Raw genomic sequence first — 18,973 nt, 5'->3', positions numbered from 1 at the left:
TCACAAATACATTCTCTAAATTTTATTTAAAATATGAATTTTTTTACAATTTTAAAAGTTATAAATATTATTTTTTATTAAAATTTTTTATTTAACAGAATTAACAGAAAATATAATTTTTTATTTGCTATCATCCTATACAATAATAAAATTATTTAAATTATTAATTGAAATATATTTTTAAAAACTATTAATTGACTTGATGATATATTAATAAAAAAAAATATTTATTATGTGACCAGAAACTTGAAGAAGTAGGATATAATTTTCAAAATTAAAAAGAGTAATATGTAAATTAAATAAATTTTAGAGATATATTTGTAGCTTACTGTAAATAAAGTATATTTTAGAATACATTTATATTGGCCATATTTGTTTGGCAATTATGAGTATGATGGAATTGAGTAAGGAGATTAGTAATGTGGTGATATTAAGTTAGAAATAAGAATAAAGAGTGTTTGATTTAGTATTAATATATAAAATTAATATTTTTTTAATATTATTATAATTAATTTTTATACTTTTTAAGCTCGATAATCTAGAAAGACTTAAAAATAGATTATTTATTTTTTGTTTTGCTACTGTTTTTCAATCCCATGCCACCAACAAGTAGGCCACGGCATTGGATTGTTGATCAGTAATTTTCAAACCAAAGTTCAATACGTGGACCTCACCTCATACACAAGCCACCCCTGCCACTTAAGTGGCCAAACAAAAAGAGTATATTAAGTAAAATGCATTAACAAATTTTTTTATTAAACTTTTCACATGGTGTGGAATCACACACATATAATTTGTGTACGTCTCACACTTATGTAAAAGATTTAATAAAAAATTTAATAATTCATTTAGAGTTCCTAACATAACTCTTTTGATTACTCGTTTTTATTCATTAGCCGGTCGAATTTGTCCAACTAATACTTTCATCAAAATTTTATACGAGTTACGGTTGGTTTCATTGACACATTTTATACAAGAGAATAGCGATTAAGCTCATCGGGACCATATCTATATATTCATGCTTATATTCTACATGCAGATATTTGTTTATTTTTGGTACATCGAAAAGTATACATGTAGATATCTGTAATCATATCAACAATGAGTTTTCTTATTGCATTCGTCTTCTTATCCCTCATATTTGCAATTTTAAAAAAGCAATTATTTTAGTAAATAATATGAAAAGTTTGTTACTTTCCTAAATAATTTAATTTTTAAAAATATTCACTACAAAAAATAATTGAATAAATAAATAAAACTCTGCAATTATGCGTATACCCTATTTGACTTACCAATAATGCTATATTTTTTTAATTTATTATTTTTAAATGATCTCTAATGATGTGGCATTGAGATTTGACTCTACATAATAAAATGATTGACAAATTAAAATTTGACACTTATCAAACATATTATTAAAAATAATTTTTAAGAAAATTTGTTGTATGGTTTGCAAGGCATAAGGGGCAGCTAGCTCCCCGCCAAGGTAATTTTGCCCAACTAAAAGAGTTAATGTTTTGTTCAACTCCCAACTTTTAGCTGAGATGATTTTACTCGGCTAAAAGAGTTGATTAATTGTTCAACTCACCAACTTTTAGCCGATGTGATTTTGCCCAGTTAAAAGAGTTGATGTTTTGTTCAACTCCCAAATTTTAGCTGAGGTGATTTTGCCCAGATAAAAGAGTTAATGAATTGTTCAACTCCTAACTTTTAGCCAAAGTGATTTTACCCAACTAAAAGAGTTGATGAATTGTTCAACTCCCCAACTTTTAGCCAAGGTGATTTTGTTTGGCTAAAAGAGTTGATGTTTTGTTCAACTCCTAACTTTTAGCTCAGGTGATTTTGCCCCGCTAAAAGAGTTGATGAATTGTTCAACTTCCTAACTTTTAGCCATGGTGATTTTGCCCAGCTAAAAGAGTTGATGAATTGTTCAACCCCTAACTTTTAGCTGAGGTGATTTTGCCCGGCTAAAGGAGTGGATGCTATGTCCAACAATATTGCACGGTTGCAAGGAAGAAACACAACATGCTTACAAGTGACAAAACATCGAGATTTTCATTGATTGAGAGTTCAAGTACAAAGTTAGGGCAAGCAGCTCACTTATAGCAGTTCAAAACAAACGAAAGTACAATTAAAATAAGCCTAAACTAAGAGAGAGAGATCCGCAAAGTCATCCTCGGCTCCAGCCGCGGCGTCCTCAAGATCGACTACCATGGTCCTTTCTACATTACAATGCTCCTTTTGGCCAACGCCGTCTTGACTGGCCACTTCCTCAGCCTTCTCTTCAGTCTTATCGCCTTGCAAAAAGTTAAAGATGTCATTGGCATAGGACACCATGTAGTCCGGCAGGAAGGCAGGGAGAGGAGAGGTGAACACCTCAGTTTCACGACCTTGGCTGAGCTTCTCACAGGCAGCCTTCCAACCGGATTGGAAAAATATGTCCTTGGTGGCTTCGACCTGCTTCGTGTAGCTCTCTTCGGCCTCTTTGAAGCCGAGGTTATTAGCTTCATCCACGGCCTTATTCTTAAACTCCTCCAACTCGACGCAGAGAGCGTCCATTTCTTGCTCAGCGCTACCGAGTTGGCCGAGTAGTTTGGCGTTATCGGCATTAGCAATCTCCAGCGAGCTCTTAGCTCGGCCCAAACGTTCTTCCCGACATTATTTAGCTCGATCACTTTATGATGCAAACTGATAACGCGATCTATGACGAGGTGTGTCTTCTGGATAGCTTATAAGAAATCAAAGGAAAGTTAGCCTAAGCAAAGAAATCAATCGAGCAAAGACTTGGCGAAATTTCAAATCATACCCTCATCATAAACTTGACCACGGATTTCACAAGCCGGGTTTTAAGAACGTGATCGCTCCCGGTCACATCGCTTGGCATAAGCAACGCTTTAGACAAATTAAAAGCCAAAAGATGCTCCTTGTCCCCCTTAACTGAAACATTAACCGGGATTTCTTTACCCTCGTGCTTAAACTCCGGCTTCTGCGGAGGTGTCAGCTTAACATCCTACACCGGCTGCTTGGTGCTTAGCTCAGCCACGAGCTCGATAGACGGATTGTCGGAGCAAGTCTTTTTACTAGCTTGACAAGACTCCGTGCTAACCTGGGTAGCGGTAGTCAAAGCTAGAGCGATCACGGTCCCAGATGTTTGACCAGTGGTAAGGACAGGAGGAGGGTTGTTGGGCATCTCGGTGGAAGTGGCAGTGATAAGGTTCTTGATCTACTCTTCTTGGCCATTTCTTATTCTTTGGTTAGCTGGATTAAGGGCACGTCTGGAAGTGTAGAATCGGGAGGTGGAGATGGCGTTTGTAGAAAATCAGTAACTCTGCTCTTACGGAAAGCCGAGTAACGGTAGCTCGGTATGTAGCCGAGGAGCCCGTGGCAATCTCGGTGCCGATATCTTAGCGCGACCCTAATTGCCTCTTTGTTTGGATAAAGATAATTGGCTTGTAACTTTTCAATAGATGCAGAAAAGAAGGCAATTAGCTCAATACGACGAATATTGACAAAGTTAATTAATTAAGAAGTTTGGCTTACAAGAAGCACCGAAATTCTTACTGATGTACCAACCGGGCACGTCAGCTTTTTCATAGTTACCGGACACCTAGAAGAAATCATTGTTGTGCATGTCCTTGTCCGAGGTACCGGTTACTAGTCGATCTCTGCCTGGTCGTATTTTCAAATAATAGTTATAGCCATCTTTTGTGCAACCGAGCATATATTGCGCAAAATTTCGGTTAGACCCAACTACAATCCTAGTCGATTGTTCAGCTCTGCTACTCCGTTTATGACCCTATAAGTGTTGGTCGATACTTATGTGGGAGTTAGCACGGTGCGTCTCAAAAATTCACAGATCAGGGGTTGCACGGGAAAACACAGCCCTCCCTTAATTATACTCAGCACAGTGAAGGGACAAGATTCTAATATGCCCCATGGGTTTATGTCCTCTTTACCGAGCTCTAAATGTACGTCAGCCGGTGACACTGTACTCCTCTCAAAACGCGGCTAAAACGACCAACGTGTCTGCAAGAAAGCGATAATGCCCCCCGGCACGTGTGAGTTGGCAAAAGTTGTGCACGATGGCTGCTCGGTCTTTGAGAGCCTTGGTATTAGTGTGCCTAGTCCCATAGGATTCTACAGTTAAAAACCAAGTGTAAGTGGAAGCGCGATTGCGCAAGTGAGCTCGATTTTAGCTCGGTCCAAATGGATTGGTAGAATCTAGCTCGGCCGCACAAGCGGACCAAACATTAGCTCGGCTACGCGACCTTGGGCATCTAGTAGCCCGGTTTCTGTTCCAACTCTATGAACAACAAAGTTACCCGGTCTACTTGTGTTTTCAGATCAAAAAGACATTTTTAGCCCGACTAGTCCCAGATCCACACCTATTTATCACAAGAGATGATGAACAATGTGGAAAACTAGGGGCACATGGGCTTTTCGACATCAAAAGCAATGCGAAACCCTAACCAATTTCAATTTTTCATAGTGTTTGGGTGTGTTAATCTTCCTCAATGGGTGAATGTGGGAGTTGGAGTTCAAAAACACAAGAAAAGCATGAGGAACGAATGAAGAGCAATGGAGGACTTAAAGACTTACAGGTTGGGGCGCGAGTCAGAACTCTAATTGGTGAGATGGTTCCGCAGCAGCGACGAAAGAGCCAAATCCACCAGAGAAATGCTTCAATTGGGGCAGAGAATACAAGGAATCGAGGTTAGGAGTTTTGGTTTGCTGGATCGTCTATGAAGGGGATGATGAACAGTTAAGGGATATATGCGAATGGGTATACAATATGTCTGAAAGAAGAAAAGGCGCCAAATTTGAATCTGAAGAGACATTGTGGGACGGCTGGCTTGGCAGTACAGGACCAATGAACGAGCAACACGTGTGTGATGGGACCGACGTCAATCTTGAAGAGACAGGCTGAAAAGTTAAAGCACTGACCAGGCAAGTTATATGACTGAGCATTGAAGCTAGCATGGTTAGGGATAGTGAATGGATTTGGAAGCTCGGATAACAGAGTTCGATGCCAAGCTGGTAATGATCGAGCAAGGGAGTAAGTTCGGCCCACATGTGTAATCCCAGTCACGTAGACGCAATCGGAATTAAGGGCCAATTGAGAGGAAGATTTATGATCTAATAATGGGCCGAGCTAGTTTAGGCCGGAGTGAATGTCTTTACTCGGTCGGACGTTGGGTATGCGAAGGACCGAGGACTTAGTTCGATCAAGTTGGGGACAACTTTGAGCTGCTAGCCCGGTACAGGTATGCATTCTGCTAAGTTGGATGGAATTTATCCTCAGAAGACCAGATTCGACTGAGCAGGAGCTCGGTCGTGACCGTAGAGCTCAGTTGAGTCCGCATTTAGGTTTAACCGACAAGGCCAAACATGTAGCGCAGTCCCAAGGGGAGAGCGTGGCACCACGCTTAGCAGATCTCGGTAGAAAGTGCTATGTGGCGCAATGGAATTGTAAGAAGAAGATTCCACTGTCTGTACGTGTCAATACTGTTTGGCGGTTTCGTTATTTGGTGTTTGGCTATATTTGCGTTGACACATGAGAGAACGTAAAAGGAGAGCAGGTCCACGCATCCAGATGAGAATGGATGCAGAGGAGCGCGCAGAAACAATATAAACGGTATTGTGCCTCTATACACAAGGCAAGAAAATCTAGTTATCAGAGCTTATCCATCATTTTGTCTCCCCTCTCTCTCTTCCCTTTTCCTTTTTTCTAAGTGTGCTAACTTGACCGTCGAAGGGGTTTTTCGGCAGCACACCGCCAAGTAACTCACCTTCTTTGTGTTCTCAAGTTAGTCAGAAAGAAGCGAAACTTGGACGCGAGGAGTATGAAAAGCGACGGATATTTGCTCCCTGTACACTTTACTTATGGAGACATAATTTACTTCTGTAATTCATAAAAAATGTGGGGTGACCGTAAAATGGTAGGTCGTGTAGTGGATACAAATGTTGCAACCTTGATTATTGTTGGAGAGTGGCCAGATTTCAAAGGGAAGGGGTGAATGCAGGGTGGGTTAGGGGTCCTCGCCCTCCAACTTTCTCAAAATTGTCAAGGTTATATGCATGTTATTTCAAAAAATATATACATATATATATATATATATATTACATAATGGCTCCCAAATTAAATTTCACTTTCAAAAAATTTATAAATTCCACAATATAGTAGAGTTGTCTTTCAAAATTTAATGACTCATATTATATTTCCATAAATATTTATAATAATTTTATAATAATTATTTTTTCTTATCATATTTTGTTTATCATATCACGTGTCAATGTTACATTAGTATCAAATATGAGTGGTTAAGGTAATAAACAAGTTGTAATAAAAAAAAATGATCATCCTAATATTATTGAAGATGTTAATCCGGCTCATGTTAAAAGTTAGGGTTTGGTTATGGTGTGCAACTTATACCTTACACTTTATACCTTACACTTACACCTTACACTTACACCTTTTGTAAAAAATTAAACCTTACACTTACACCTTTTTTGAGGTTGCACACCATGTGCAACCCACTTACACCTTACACCTTACACTTACACCTTACACTTACACCTTATACTTATACTTACACCTTACACTTACACTTTTTGTGTAAGTGGCACATGGTGTGCACTTGCACACTTAAGAAAACTCCTAAAAGTTATTAGTAATCACATGTTTAAAAAATCTTGTGATAAACAAATAATATAATTTATTTAATTGGTATGAAATCATATTAAGTAAAAAAATTACTAACAATAATTAAATTTTTAGAGAAAGAATATAATATATTTATGAGTTCTTATAATTTATTTATTGGAGTCACTTGTGAAATTTTATGGGCCTAACAATATTGATATGCTTACCGCTTATCTGTAAATCTTTACTCATTGACCTTCTTAACAATGAAACTTGTACAAATAATATTTAATTGAGCTTATTCTCATATAATTATATAATTTTGTTAGTCCAATTAGTCTCTATTAAATAATATTTAATAATAATTTAATTAAATAAATCTCAATCCATCAACGGCTGTCAAATTTATCACATGAATCCTGGCTCCGCCATTGTTCAAAGGTGATATATATATATATATATATATAGATGCTAATATATGTTTTTCCTTTTTCCTTTTTTTTTAAAAGAAAGAAAGAAAAAATAGGCTTCCCACTTGTGAATGAAAGTCTTTTAGAAAGTGAATTTCGTAGTGTTTTTCATTTTTGAATTAAGATATAAGGTGAAAAGAGATTAAAGGTCTTCTCTGGTTTGGTTTGGTTTTGAGTTAGTAATTTTGAAAAAAAAAAATTAAAAATTTTGTTTGATTTAATGATTTTGGAAAAAAAAAAAAAATTTAAAATCATTTTTTCTCTCCTACACATCAATCAATTACTTTTTCTCTCTCATCTCTCATTCTTAATTACTTTTTCTCTCACACATCTAATTAACTATAACAAAATATCAAATAATTACAAACTGACATACTCCAAAACTATTTCAAAATATACAACTAAACAAATCAAAAAAAAATTTAAACTCTTTTTTAAAGTTTTTTTTTTTTTAAATTTATATCCTAAAATCAATCCAAACACACCCATAGTGTTCGGGAATGATATTTTAATTTCTAAAAATATATATATATATATATATATATATAAAAGAGAGGGGAACGGAATTTTGTCTTTATTTATATGGCTTATTGACTTTTTTTTTTTTTTTTACTGACTTCTTAAAGTGTGTGAAGTTGTATATTGAGAAATTATATATTTTAGAATTTTGTAGTAATTTGATTTAGTGGTAGTGAGTCCAAAAATTTTAAAAATAAATTATTTTTAACTTAAGCAATATTTATTCTATTTAGTTTTGAATTTTAAAAATACATTTTATTTTATTTTTATTTTTTTTCGTGTGTGTGTATGTGTGTGTTTTGTTGCTGAATTTGTTTTTATATATAGTCATTTTTTTAGATGTACTTAAAAAAATAAAATATTTGTAAAAATTATACTAAAGTTTTATATTTTTTATATTTAATAATTTTTTAAAAAAGAATTCACAAATGTTTATCAACTGACACATACCATGTTAGACCCTAAAATACAAAAATGCAAAATCTTATACTATTTAGGCCAATCTATACTATATATATAAACAAATGTAGAATTCTCCAAACTCTTAATACTAAATTCTTATGAATTCTCTCTCCTATGTGTCACTTTTCAATTCTCCCCTCCCACTTTTCTTAATTTTTAATCATTTGTCAATTATCTAAATCTCAAGAGTCAAAAGGATTATATATATATTTAAATAAAATGATAAATATTTAAATATGAGCAACAAAGAGGTAGAGATAAAAATATAAAATAAATAAAATAAAGGGATTTTTATTGATAAGTCCAATTTATAAGTGTTTTAATCCAAGAAGTCCATGAAGGAATTTTTTAACCCATTTAGTCCCATGTATGTATAGTTTTATTCCATAAAGTCCATTTTCTTGATTTACACTATTTTCTTGGACACGTATGCCCTTATATTTAATTTTGATACCCTTATAAATATTTTTTGAACGATTAGCAATTTAATGATGTGAACATTCATATTTTAAAATTCACATTGGTAGGAATGTAAAATTAGCCCGTGGGCGGCCCGAAACCCGGCCGCGAGCCGGGGCGGGCCCGGCCCGTTGACAATGTGAATATTCACATTGACATATTAACATTCACATTAATAGAAGTGTAAAATTGACCCCCGTCCCGTGGCGGCGCGAAACCCGCCCGCGACCCATGGCCGGCCCGGGGCGGTCTCGGTTCGGCCCGTCGACAATGTGAATATTCACATTGACATGTTAACATTCATATTGATAAGAGCATAAAATTGGGCCGCGGCCCATGGGCGGCCAAAAGCCAGTCCGCGACCCGGGGCGAGCCCGGCCCGTTGACAATGTGAATATTCACATTGACATGTTAACATTCACATTGATAGGAGTATAAAATTAGCCCGCGCCTCGTGACTGCCCAAAACCCGCCCACGGCTCGTGGGCGGGCCCGGCCCGGCCTGTTGACAATGTGAATGTTCACATTGACATGTTAACATTCACATTGATAAGAGTGGACAGCAGCCCAGGGCGGGCCCGACCCGGCCCGACCCGTTGACAATGTGAATATTCACATTGACATGTTAACATTCACATTAATAGGAGTGTAAAATTGGCCCTCGTCCCGTGACGGCGCGAAACTCGCCCGCGACCCATGGGTGGCCCGGGGCGGGCCCGGTCCGGCCCATTGACAATGTGAATATTCACATTGACATGTTAACATTCACATTGATAAGAGTATAAAATTGGGCCGCGGCCCATGGGCGGCCAAAAGCATTCATACACACTAAATGATTTTGAAATTTAATATTTTGTTCACTACACAACCCACCATGCTAAAAATACTTCCATCCTCTTTAACCTACAGACCTAAACCCCTAACCTCCTAACCATTGTTGGCCAGCTGTCTATTGCCATGAACGCCTTGTTCCTTGACCACCCCAACCCCTCTTCCACCCTCTCTTCTTGTTGTTACCTCATTCCTCACTTTGTCCGAACCACCTTGGCCCTCCTCAATCATCATCGACCATCCCAGCCCCTTTTCCACCATGGTTGGCTGGTGGTGGTTAGGGTTAGGGGGGGAGAGAGAGAAGGGGAAAGCTAGATCATGTACAAGAGGGAGATTAGTGGTGGAGTTCGTGGCAGTTAGGGGGGGTTTGCAAAAGTGGGGGCTCACGGCAAAGAGGGACTCGTTGTTGTGGGGCTTCACAACAATGGGATTTCATGGCGAAGGGGGCTTCACGATGGTGGGAGAGAGGAAGGCTTGCGGCGGTAGGGGGTTTTTGGTGGTGGAATTTGTGGCGGCGACGGTGGTGTGAAGTTGTGTCTTGAGAAATTGTATTTTAAAATTTTGTGGTTGTTTGATTGATTAAGAGGTAAAATTGTAATAAAAAAATGTACTAATTTTGTTGACTCAATATTTTAGTTGGGTGGAAATAGAAGCTTCTAATACGAACAATTATGTAGCCGAAGTCTCAAACATGGGTGTTCAGTGGTGGTGGAGGTGATTTAATACTTAAATCAAGAGTGGGTGATTTTTTGAAGGGAAATTTTATTAATCACTGAATTTATTTCGTCTTTTGATTTAATTTCTCATAAATGCATTCATACAATAAAAATCATGTGCATGAAGTGAAATGTTTGATCACCAGAATAATTCACACTAAACTTTTCACTTTCTATATGATTTCTCATACATCATATCAACTCTTATTATTTTTTAAATATATTAACATTATATAATGTAAAATAAAGAAGTAAATTAAATTCAATAATAAATAGCATTTTATTTATTTATTCTATTATTAAAAGGGAACAACTTTCTTGGAGTCTTGAAGCCATTGTCTTAGAAATTTTTTTTCATTTTTCCTAAAATGACCTTAACTTTGTAAATAATTATATTATTTTTACACTTATATCAGTTTCTAATTAAGGGTAGCATGATAAATTACTAATTCACAAACTGAATAACCCTCACTACCCACGTTTCACAAAATGCTGCGGTTCCACGTTTACAAAAACAACTGCTGCTGCTGGCCATTTTCTGAGTTCCTTCTCTATTCACAAACTTTTCCTTCTCTTTTGGGAAAACACTATTCAACTATTCAAACAAATTTTTTCCTTTTTTTTTTTATTTGATGGAGAAAGACTAATCAACTACATTAGCCTCCGTTTGGGAAGTGGGTTGACTTTTTGAATTTTTTGGCTACTTTAGATTGGGCTAAAAAACTTGGTTTGGGAAGGACTTTTTGGCTTGTTTGACTTTTTTTGTGAGAGAAGAGTGTAATAATTATAAGTTAGATGTGATGTTTTGTTTGTTGTGACTAAAATAGCCTATTTTATCTTTTGTGGCTATTTTAGCCACAAACCACTTGCCAAATCTTATGGACTAATCATCTGACACTGTAGGTGTACTGTTGTTCAGCTTTTGTTTGTTTGTTTTTTTTTTTTTTTTTTGTATAAATTCTGTATTTTAAAATTAAATTTGTTTGTTTACTTAATTTTGTGTGTTTGTTATTTAAAATAAAATTTAGTGTTAATTTATCTATTTAATTATATATTTATTTAATTTTTTTTTACAACCAATCCAATATTCAAATAGAGATTTAACTTCTATTTCAGTCATTTTTCTCTTCATTTTTGTTTCTTCTCATCACAAATCCCTCCCTCAAATTATTGATCCAAAAAGAGCCTCTCAATGGCCAAAGCATAAATAACTGTTCAATAGGAAATGGAAACAATAGCATAAACAACCCGTCAGGATATACTGCACTGGAAATTAAAACCCATAAATGAGAAAAAAAAAAATTTATTAGTTTGATTTATTTGTTAATACAATCAATGTTCATAAAATTTCTTTGTGTGTTTAAAAAAAACAAAATCAATGTTCTTAAATTTTCCGTGTCTACTTAAAAAATTAGTATTTATTTGTTTGTTGTCTTCATTTTGTGTGTTTAAAAAAGGAAAAAAAAAAAAAACTGTGTTCTTATATTTTTGGTGTGTGTTTAAAAAATTCAATGTTCTTAAATAGTTTGGGATTTTTTCTCATTTCACTTTTTTAAGCTGTTTTTTTTTTTTTTTTGGGTGTATAAATTCAGTATTTTAAAATTTGATTTGTTTGTTTAATTAATTTTGTGTTTGTTATTTAAAATAAAATTCATTTCCCTTAAAAAAAATAATATAAAATGAGTGTCTTGGATTTTTTTTTTTTGGTAATCATACTTTCTATTAAAAAAAAATTATAGAATTTTTTTTTTATTAGTTTGATTTATTTGTTAATACAATCAGTGTTCATAATTTTTTGTGTAATAATACTTTCTATAAAAAATTTATAGAAAAAAAATTATTAGCTTGATTTATTTGTTAATACAATCAGGGTTCATAATTATTATTTTTTTTAAATTATTGGTTTGATTTATTTGTTAATATAATCAGCGTTTTAACCATTTATAATAATATACAAATGTTGAGAGCGTAGATGGACGTGTCTGGAACTTGAAGGATTTGATTCTGCCCAATATGAAAAATAAATAAAATAAAAAATAAAAAAATTCCCATTGAAGAAAATAGAAAAGTTTAAAGTTGTGTGCGGTTTCTGAATTCAAAAGGATAAAAAAAAATATTTAAAATGTAGCTAAAAAATTAGGTTGTTTGATTGCTTAATTTTGTGGATGTGTTTTTCTATGTTTTTTATTTAAAATAAAATTCATTGCTCTTAAAAAAATCATATAAAATGAGTGTCTTCCATTTTTTTGTCTTACCAACTTTAATTGTTTAGACTTAGACTTAGACTTAAATAGTTTGGGGTTTTTCATGTTTCACCTTTTCAAGCTTTTGTTTGTTTTTACAAAAAATTAAAAAAAAAAAAATGATTTGTTTGCTTACTTCTGTGTGTGTTTAAAAAAAATATGAATTTCATATTATAATTATAGCAAATCTTTTTTACTGCAAGTGTTCCAAGAATATGGGTTTTTGTTTTGTTATTCTGTGTGTACCATTATTACTTACATTTTTTATTTTCTTCATTAAAAAGTAAAAGAGAAAAAATTATGTTAATAGATTTCTTGGAGAAAAAAATTGACTATTATTTTCCTTCGTTTATATTTTTTGCAGATTGCTTTATAACTTTGTGTTGTTCAGAATAAACTTTTTGGATTATTCTCTATCGACACCTATTTATGTACGTCATTTTTTGTCAATTCCATCTTATTTTTTGTAATTTAATGTTGTCATAGATCTATGGCAAAAATTGCATTAAAACAATTTGAAGAGATTATTGAACGTGACATTTGATATGGACTATGTTAATCTATGTCAATATGTAAGTTTTTAATTTTTTTACTTTGTTTATAAAAAATTATCAAAATAATTACCTTTTGTGTCTTTCTACATAATAAGCCAATTATAAAACCAAAGTGTGTTTGGTTTGAGTTCTTTGAATTAAGTTTTTTGAAAAATGAGTTTTTTAGTTTTCATGTTTTTTTTGTTTTTAGTGAATATTTTTAAAATTTTAAACAGTTTTTTACTTTTTTAGATGCACCTTACTTAGATATATCTTAAAAGTAAAAAAATTGTGAAAAAATATTTTAAAAAATTAATAAATACATAAAAATACAAAAAATGTACTGAATTCTTATATTTTTTTTTGTATTTTTGGTATTTAGTGAATTTTTAAAAGGTTTTTTTCAATTTTTTTTTTACTTTTTAGGTATATTTATGTTAGGTATGTCTAAAAATTAAAAAAATTGCTCAAAATATTTTAAAAATTTAGTAAAAATAAAAAAACAAGAAAAACAAGAAAGTAGAATTTTCTAAAAAATGTTTTTGAAAAATGATAACCAAGCATAGTGATATTATTATTGTAGTCTATTAGTTAAAATATGCATATGTATAATTATGGCTCACTTTAAAAACATAAAATTTTAATTTAATCAATGTTTATTATTAGCAAACTAATTTTTACATATATCTTATATATATATATATATATATATATATTTTTGTGCAGGATTTGCAGAATCTCCGGTCTCATATTACCAAATTTAGATTTTATATGAAGTTTTATTGTACAGTTTTTTTAGTTAAGATTAGTAAATATTGCATTTTTTAAAAGATGTGTACATATTTTAATGTGCATATATTTTATTTATCAAAAATGTTAATATTGCATTTTTCATTGTACATAATTATTCATATGATTTAATGTATATTATTAGAAAAAATAATATCAAATTCATATTATAATTCTCAGGCCCGGTCCTGAGATTTTCGGGGCCCAAAGCCAATAATCAACTACTAAATTTCTGGGGCCTTCACATTTTTTTTATTGAATGAAAAAAAAAATTAAGGTAAAGGACAAAAGATTTGTATTAAAATCACAAAAAATACTTAACATTATATTATAACAACTAATCTGTATCACTTGATCATCGCTTTTCTTACATTTTTAGAAGCAAATAAATCAATCATACTTGCATAATCTAGTTTTTTTACAAAATCATTTTCAATAGATAACAATGCTAATCCATTCAATCTTTCTTGTGACATGGTTGATCGAAGGTAATTTTTGATGATTTTTAACTTTGAAAAGCTTCTTTCTCCCGATGCAACTGTAACCGGAATAGTTAAAAGTATCCTGTAAGCAACCAATGAATTTGGGAAACTATTATACTTAGATAAATTTTTCGTGATGATGTAAATACCAATATTATAATAGCAATTAATTGTGCAAAAGACAAGATAAATATTTAATTAATTGAATAGGAAAAAAAATATTTACCTATGCTTGCTGTGCTGAGATCAAAATATTTTTTTAAATCAAAATTCAAAACAAGAGCACCACCACTTAACAAAACACAAAATTTTTAAATTATGTGATGTGAACTATTAAACTTAAATAAATTTTTCTTGATGATGCAAACACTAATATTATAATAGTAAGTAATTGTGCAAAAGAAAAGATAAATATTTAATTAATTGAATAAAATAAAATAAAAAAAATACTTAAAAGTGTGGGCTACAAAGACCATGGTGGAGTTCTGGGCCTGTTTGGAAATGGGTTCACTGCCACTTTTCAATCAAGATCTCCTTGGAACAGTTTTGCAGGAAGTTTTAGATTGAATGTGGATGCTGAACTTGAGTAGGGATTTATGGAAGGAAAGGAAGAGGGAAGAAAAAAAGTAACCGAAAAAAAAGGTTAGTTTTTTTTGTCGTCATTTTTCACTTTCATTTACCTTTTCCCACCACAAATCTTTATTCAAATTTATGATTTAAACAGAGTCAGAGTGTATTCAGAAATGGACATCCTTTGGCTAGTGGCACAGGATTGGTCTGGCATCAGTTCTTTTTTTAATTACAAGAAAAGGGTAATTGTCAAACTCCACCTAAAATTGCCTTGGCATGGGATTGGTCTTGCGTGATAGGCCATGTATGCCACGAGGGGAATGAGTGCACAAAATATGCCGCGTCTCGTCTTGTCCATGTTGAGGTCCTTTTAGTGTATGTGAGCACGTCCTATCCTTTCAGCCATTGCCACTTCATGTCATTCAATGTTCGTAAAAAAAGGTCTTCAAAGAAAGCTTACTCTAACCGACTCCATTAGAATATGAGGAGAAAGCCGACATAGATTGTGTCCCACTACTTTGGTTAAAATTTTCATATGCCTTTCAGTAGGCATCTAAATTAAATCAACTAATAAAATAAGGACACGTGACAATCAAGACACAGGAACATAATCCTAGTCGGGTCCTAGAGGACACATGGAGCTACCGGGAAGAAAATTCAACATGTAAACATGCCGAAGGAAGGAGCAGTTGGAAGCAGTTATACTGGTGATTACTGAAGGAATTTGAATTCAAAGTACGGAGGGAAGCATCCAGCAAAGAGGAAGACATAGAGATCAATCATGGAGGCGGGTGAAGCAGTTTCAACACTTCCGACGATTACCAAAAGATCAGTGAAATTGTTGTTGAAAATCTAAGTGATTCGTGATTAGATCAAGATTAAAATATTCCAAATCCCAAAAATCCAAAACACACAATCTAAATCAACAAGCACTTACGAAAGTGATTTAGATTGTTTGTTTTGTCAGATTAAATAATAAATCGACACAAAAGATTTTTACGTGGAAAAAACCACAATTGGACACCTCCAACTGTGATTAAAAAACCACGGGCGAAACGCCATAAATCAATCCACTACTGAAGTAAAAAGATTACAAAGATAGCTTACAAATTACCCAACTTAGTCAATCTGTCTCCGAATCTTCTGTAACTCTTTTTCACGACTTCATCTCGGAACTGATCAATCTTGAAGTTGATTCCACAACCTCACCCACATATAGAATCAAACACCTTTCGAAACTATATGCTAGAATCTTCGGAATCCACCGAAGAGAACTCTCTCTTGAATATAAAGAAACCAACTCCTTGATGTATGTATTTTAGATCCTGAGTGAGGAACTCTTCTCAAGACAGCAAGAAATACTCTCAAAAATCTCCCAAGAAGACTTTAAACTCAACCCTAGTTTGTTTTGATCAGATCTAGGAAAAACGTCTCCAACAAAACAACGTTAGCAGCTTTAAATAAGAATCTGAAACCGCGATCTCCGCTCGAGCTCAACATAGCCCGCTCGAGCGGACTGAACAAAAACTGCAAACGAAGAAACAGAGCTGCGCTCGAGCGTAGGAGTTTCCGCTCGAGCGGAAAATCACACCCACCAGTATCTGTGCTTGTCCTGTCAAACTACTGTGACCTGCTATTCTACGCTCGAGCTCAGGAGTCTCCGCTCGAGCGGACAGTACAAAAACAGAAAAACAGAAAAACATAGTTTTTTAAATTAACACAAGATTTTGTCTCCGGATTTGACAACACAGGGACCTAACAATCTCCCCCTTTGTCAATTCCCGGACAAAACTTCTCTAAACAAAAATCCTTAAACACAAGCACTAGACAAGATTCAAAAACTAATACTAACACACTCAAAACAAATCTATGAACAAACAAACTTTCCAATCTTGCCATATATCGATCCATCAAGTCAATTCATCATCCACCAATCACCTGTGAAAAAACGAGCAACATACCAGAAAAACCAAAACTTGTGGAACTATATAAGAATATAACAAAATGTATCCATTCAATAGAACCAACGGAACAAAATATCAAAAAATATCCATGTATCATAACCAAAAGACAAAACGAAACAAAATATATCAACAATATCCAAGAACCATCAACAAAATATACCAATATATCAACAATATCCATGGGTCAGCAAATATCCAGCAGCAGCAGCAGATAGCAGCAGATATGGATCCAAACTCTCCCCCTTTTTGACCGGGAATGAAGAAAGCAACAAATCAAGCACCAGAGGGAGGAGGTGGCGGCTGAAGCGTCAGTAAGGAAATGATGTGATCCAGCTGCGAAGTATTGTGAGCAGCAGTCTGCTCCAGCTGACCAAGACGACCATCAAAGACGTCAAAGCGAGCATCAAGAAAGTCTAACCTCCGAGTCACGGCCTCCTCAAAATGGCGAAGCTGATCAGGAAACGAGCTAGATGGAACAGGTGGAGTAGGATTCTCCTCACCCCCGGCAGCAGCAGCATCATATTCAGCCTCCTCAGCAAGACCAGCAGCGGTACCTGTAGAAGGACCAGCCCTAGAGGACTCCCCCTTAACATGAGCCCGACTCTGCGAGACAGTTTTCTTAGTGAAAGGGCGAGAGGGAGAGGCAAACTCATCATCATCGAGGGTAGGAGCCCCAAGGTCAGACAAAAGTCGGTTGATCAAGCAACCGTAAGGAAGGCCAAGCTTGGAATGGCCATGAGCACTGATCATTTTGGTGACAATAAGAGAGGCAAGATCAATAGAGCGATGATTGGCAATACAGGACAGAATGAAGCCGTGGTCTTGTTTGACCTCGGAAGAATGTGTGGTGACAAGGATGTTGGCGCAGACAATCAAATTAAGCAGTCGGAACTCCGGAAGAAGTTCAAACTGTTTAATCAAACCGCCTTTAGGCCAATGACGGGCAACACCACAAAGTTCCAAAGACACCTCATCAAAGTCACAAGTCGGACGATCCGGTACAGGAAATGGATAGTATTGGGGAGAACCCTGCTCAATCTGAAGTAGTTGGCGAATCAAAGCAGGGGTGACAGAAATGGATTTGGACCTAACCCAAGTGGTGAAAGAAGGCTCATAATCCCTAATACCCTCCATATTACAGTAGAATTCTCGAACCCAATCGAGATTCTGACGCCCCGAGAATAATAAAACACGGTTACCTCCTAGAGGGTCGAACAAAGGACGAATTTTGATGGACTCAAAAGTATCGGGCTGAACATTACGTTCTAAATGAACGGTTCGAGTCACAAACGATTTATGGAATGACTTGGATTGAGAGGCTGACTGAAACCTCTCAGGGTTAAAGGTAGGGCGTGAAACGGTGGCCTTTCGGCGTTTTGGGGCAGGAGCAGACATACCGAAGAAGACACTAAGACACCCAACAAAGCAGCAAACCCAAATCCCAACCCAAACCAAAACAATCCAAAACACAACATTAGTGCAAGAATCAAATCAAAAACAGGGCATAACAAAAAAAAACAGGGCATGAAAGCATGGTATTGAAGAACTCATAATTAATACACAAAATGTGAGAGAAATTACACAGAATAAGTATGAATCATGAGAAAATCACAGCAATGTATCTAAGCCCAAATTAAGACCCACACAAAGATACCTCAACAGCCCAGTAAAGGAGGAACACAGATATCTTCAAAATACCACAGACACAACACAAGAACAAAAAACACAAACAAAAAAAAACAGACAAAGAGACAAAGGAAAAAAATTAGAGAGAGAACCACAGACACGACACACAACACCCCACAAAGCTATAAACCCAACAATCAATCAAATCAAATAGAACAAGAAAACGGGAAAAAAGGAGAGGATAAAACTTACCAACGAGCAAATCAATGGAAAGGATGATGAATGGGAGGAGAAACGACCACAATGCAGCCACACGACCAACCCTAGATCGAGAGAATGAAACAGGAAGAGAAAAAAATACCTCGAAGAGGCAAGAGAGGGAGTTAAGTATGAAACAGGTCCGCTCGAGCGTACTTAGTACCGCTCGAGCGTACAATACTGCAAGCAGACTCACGCTCGAGCGTGAAAAAGTCCGCTCGAGCGCAAAATACCATCTCTCAGAACTGTCAAAACACGAACAAACTGTTGCAAGAGTGAAAACCACGCTCGAGCGTAAAACAAGCCGCTCGAGCGTAACAAAACAAAAACAAACCCCTTTTTTTTTTTTTTTTTTTTTTTTTTTTTTTTAAAAACAATCCAAAAAAACAAAAACTCGGGGTGAGACCT

The 18,973-nt window shown here is 34.8% G+C and overlaps 2 protein-coding genes across 4 annotated transcripts in view; one reads left to right on the top strand and one right to left on the bottom strand.

The window, feature by feature from the left end:
* LOC114290407 (uncharacterized) overlaps positions 1-18,973 on the bottom strand; it is a 229,157-nt gene that overhangs the window by 101,479 nt on the left and 108,705 nt on the right. The gene's annotated exons all lie outside the window — the stretch shown is intronic.
* The window catches only part of LOC145822541 (uncharacterized), a 58,315-nt gene that overhangs the window by 30,928 nt on the left and 8,414 nt on the right, over positions 1-18,973 (top strand). The gene's annotated exons all lie outside the window — the stretch shown is intronic.

The sequence above is a fragment of the Camellia sinensis genome, chromosome 3, assembly GCF_055761805.1.
Source record: "Camellia sinensis isolate YWXY chromosome 3, ASM5576180v1, whole genome shotgun sequence".
NCBI lineage: Eukaryota > Viridiplantae > Streptophyta > Magnoliopsida > Ericales > Theaceae > Camellia > Camellia sinensis.
The sequence above is the reverse complement of the archived record's forward strand: the minus strand, read 5'-3'. Positions and strand labels throughout refer to the sequence as shown.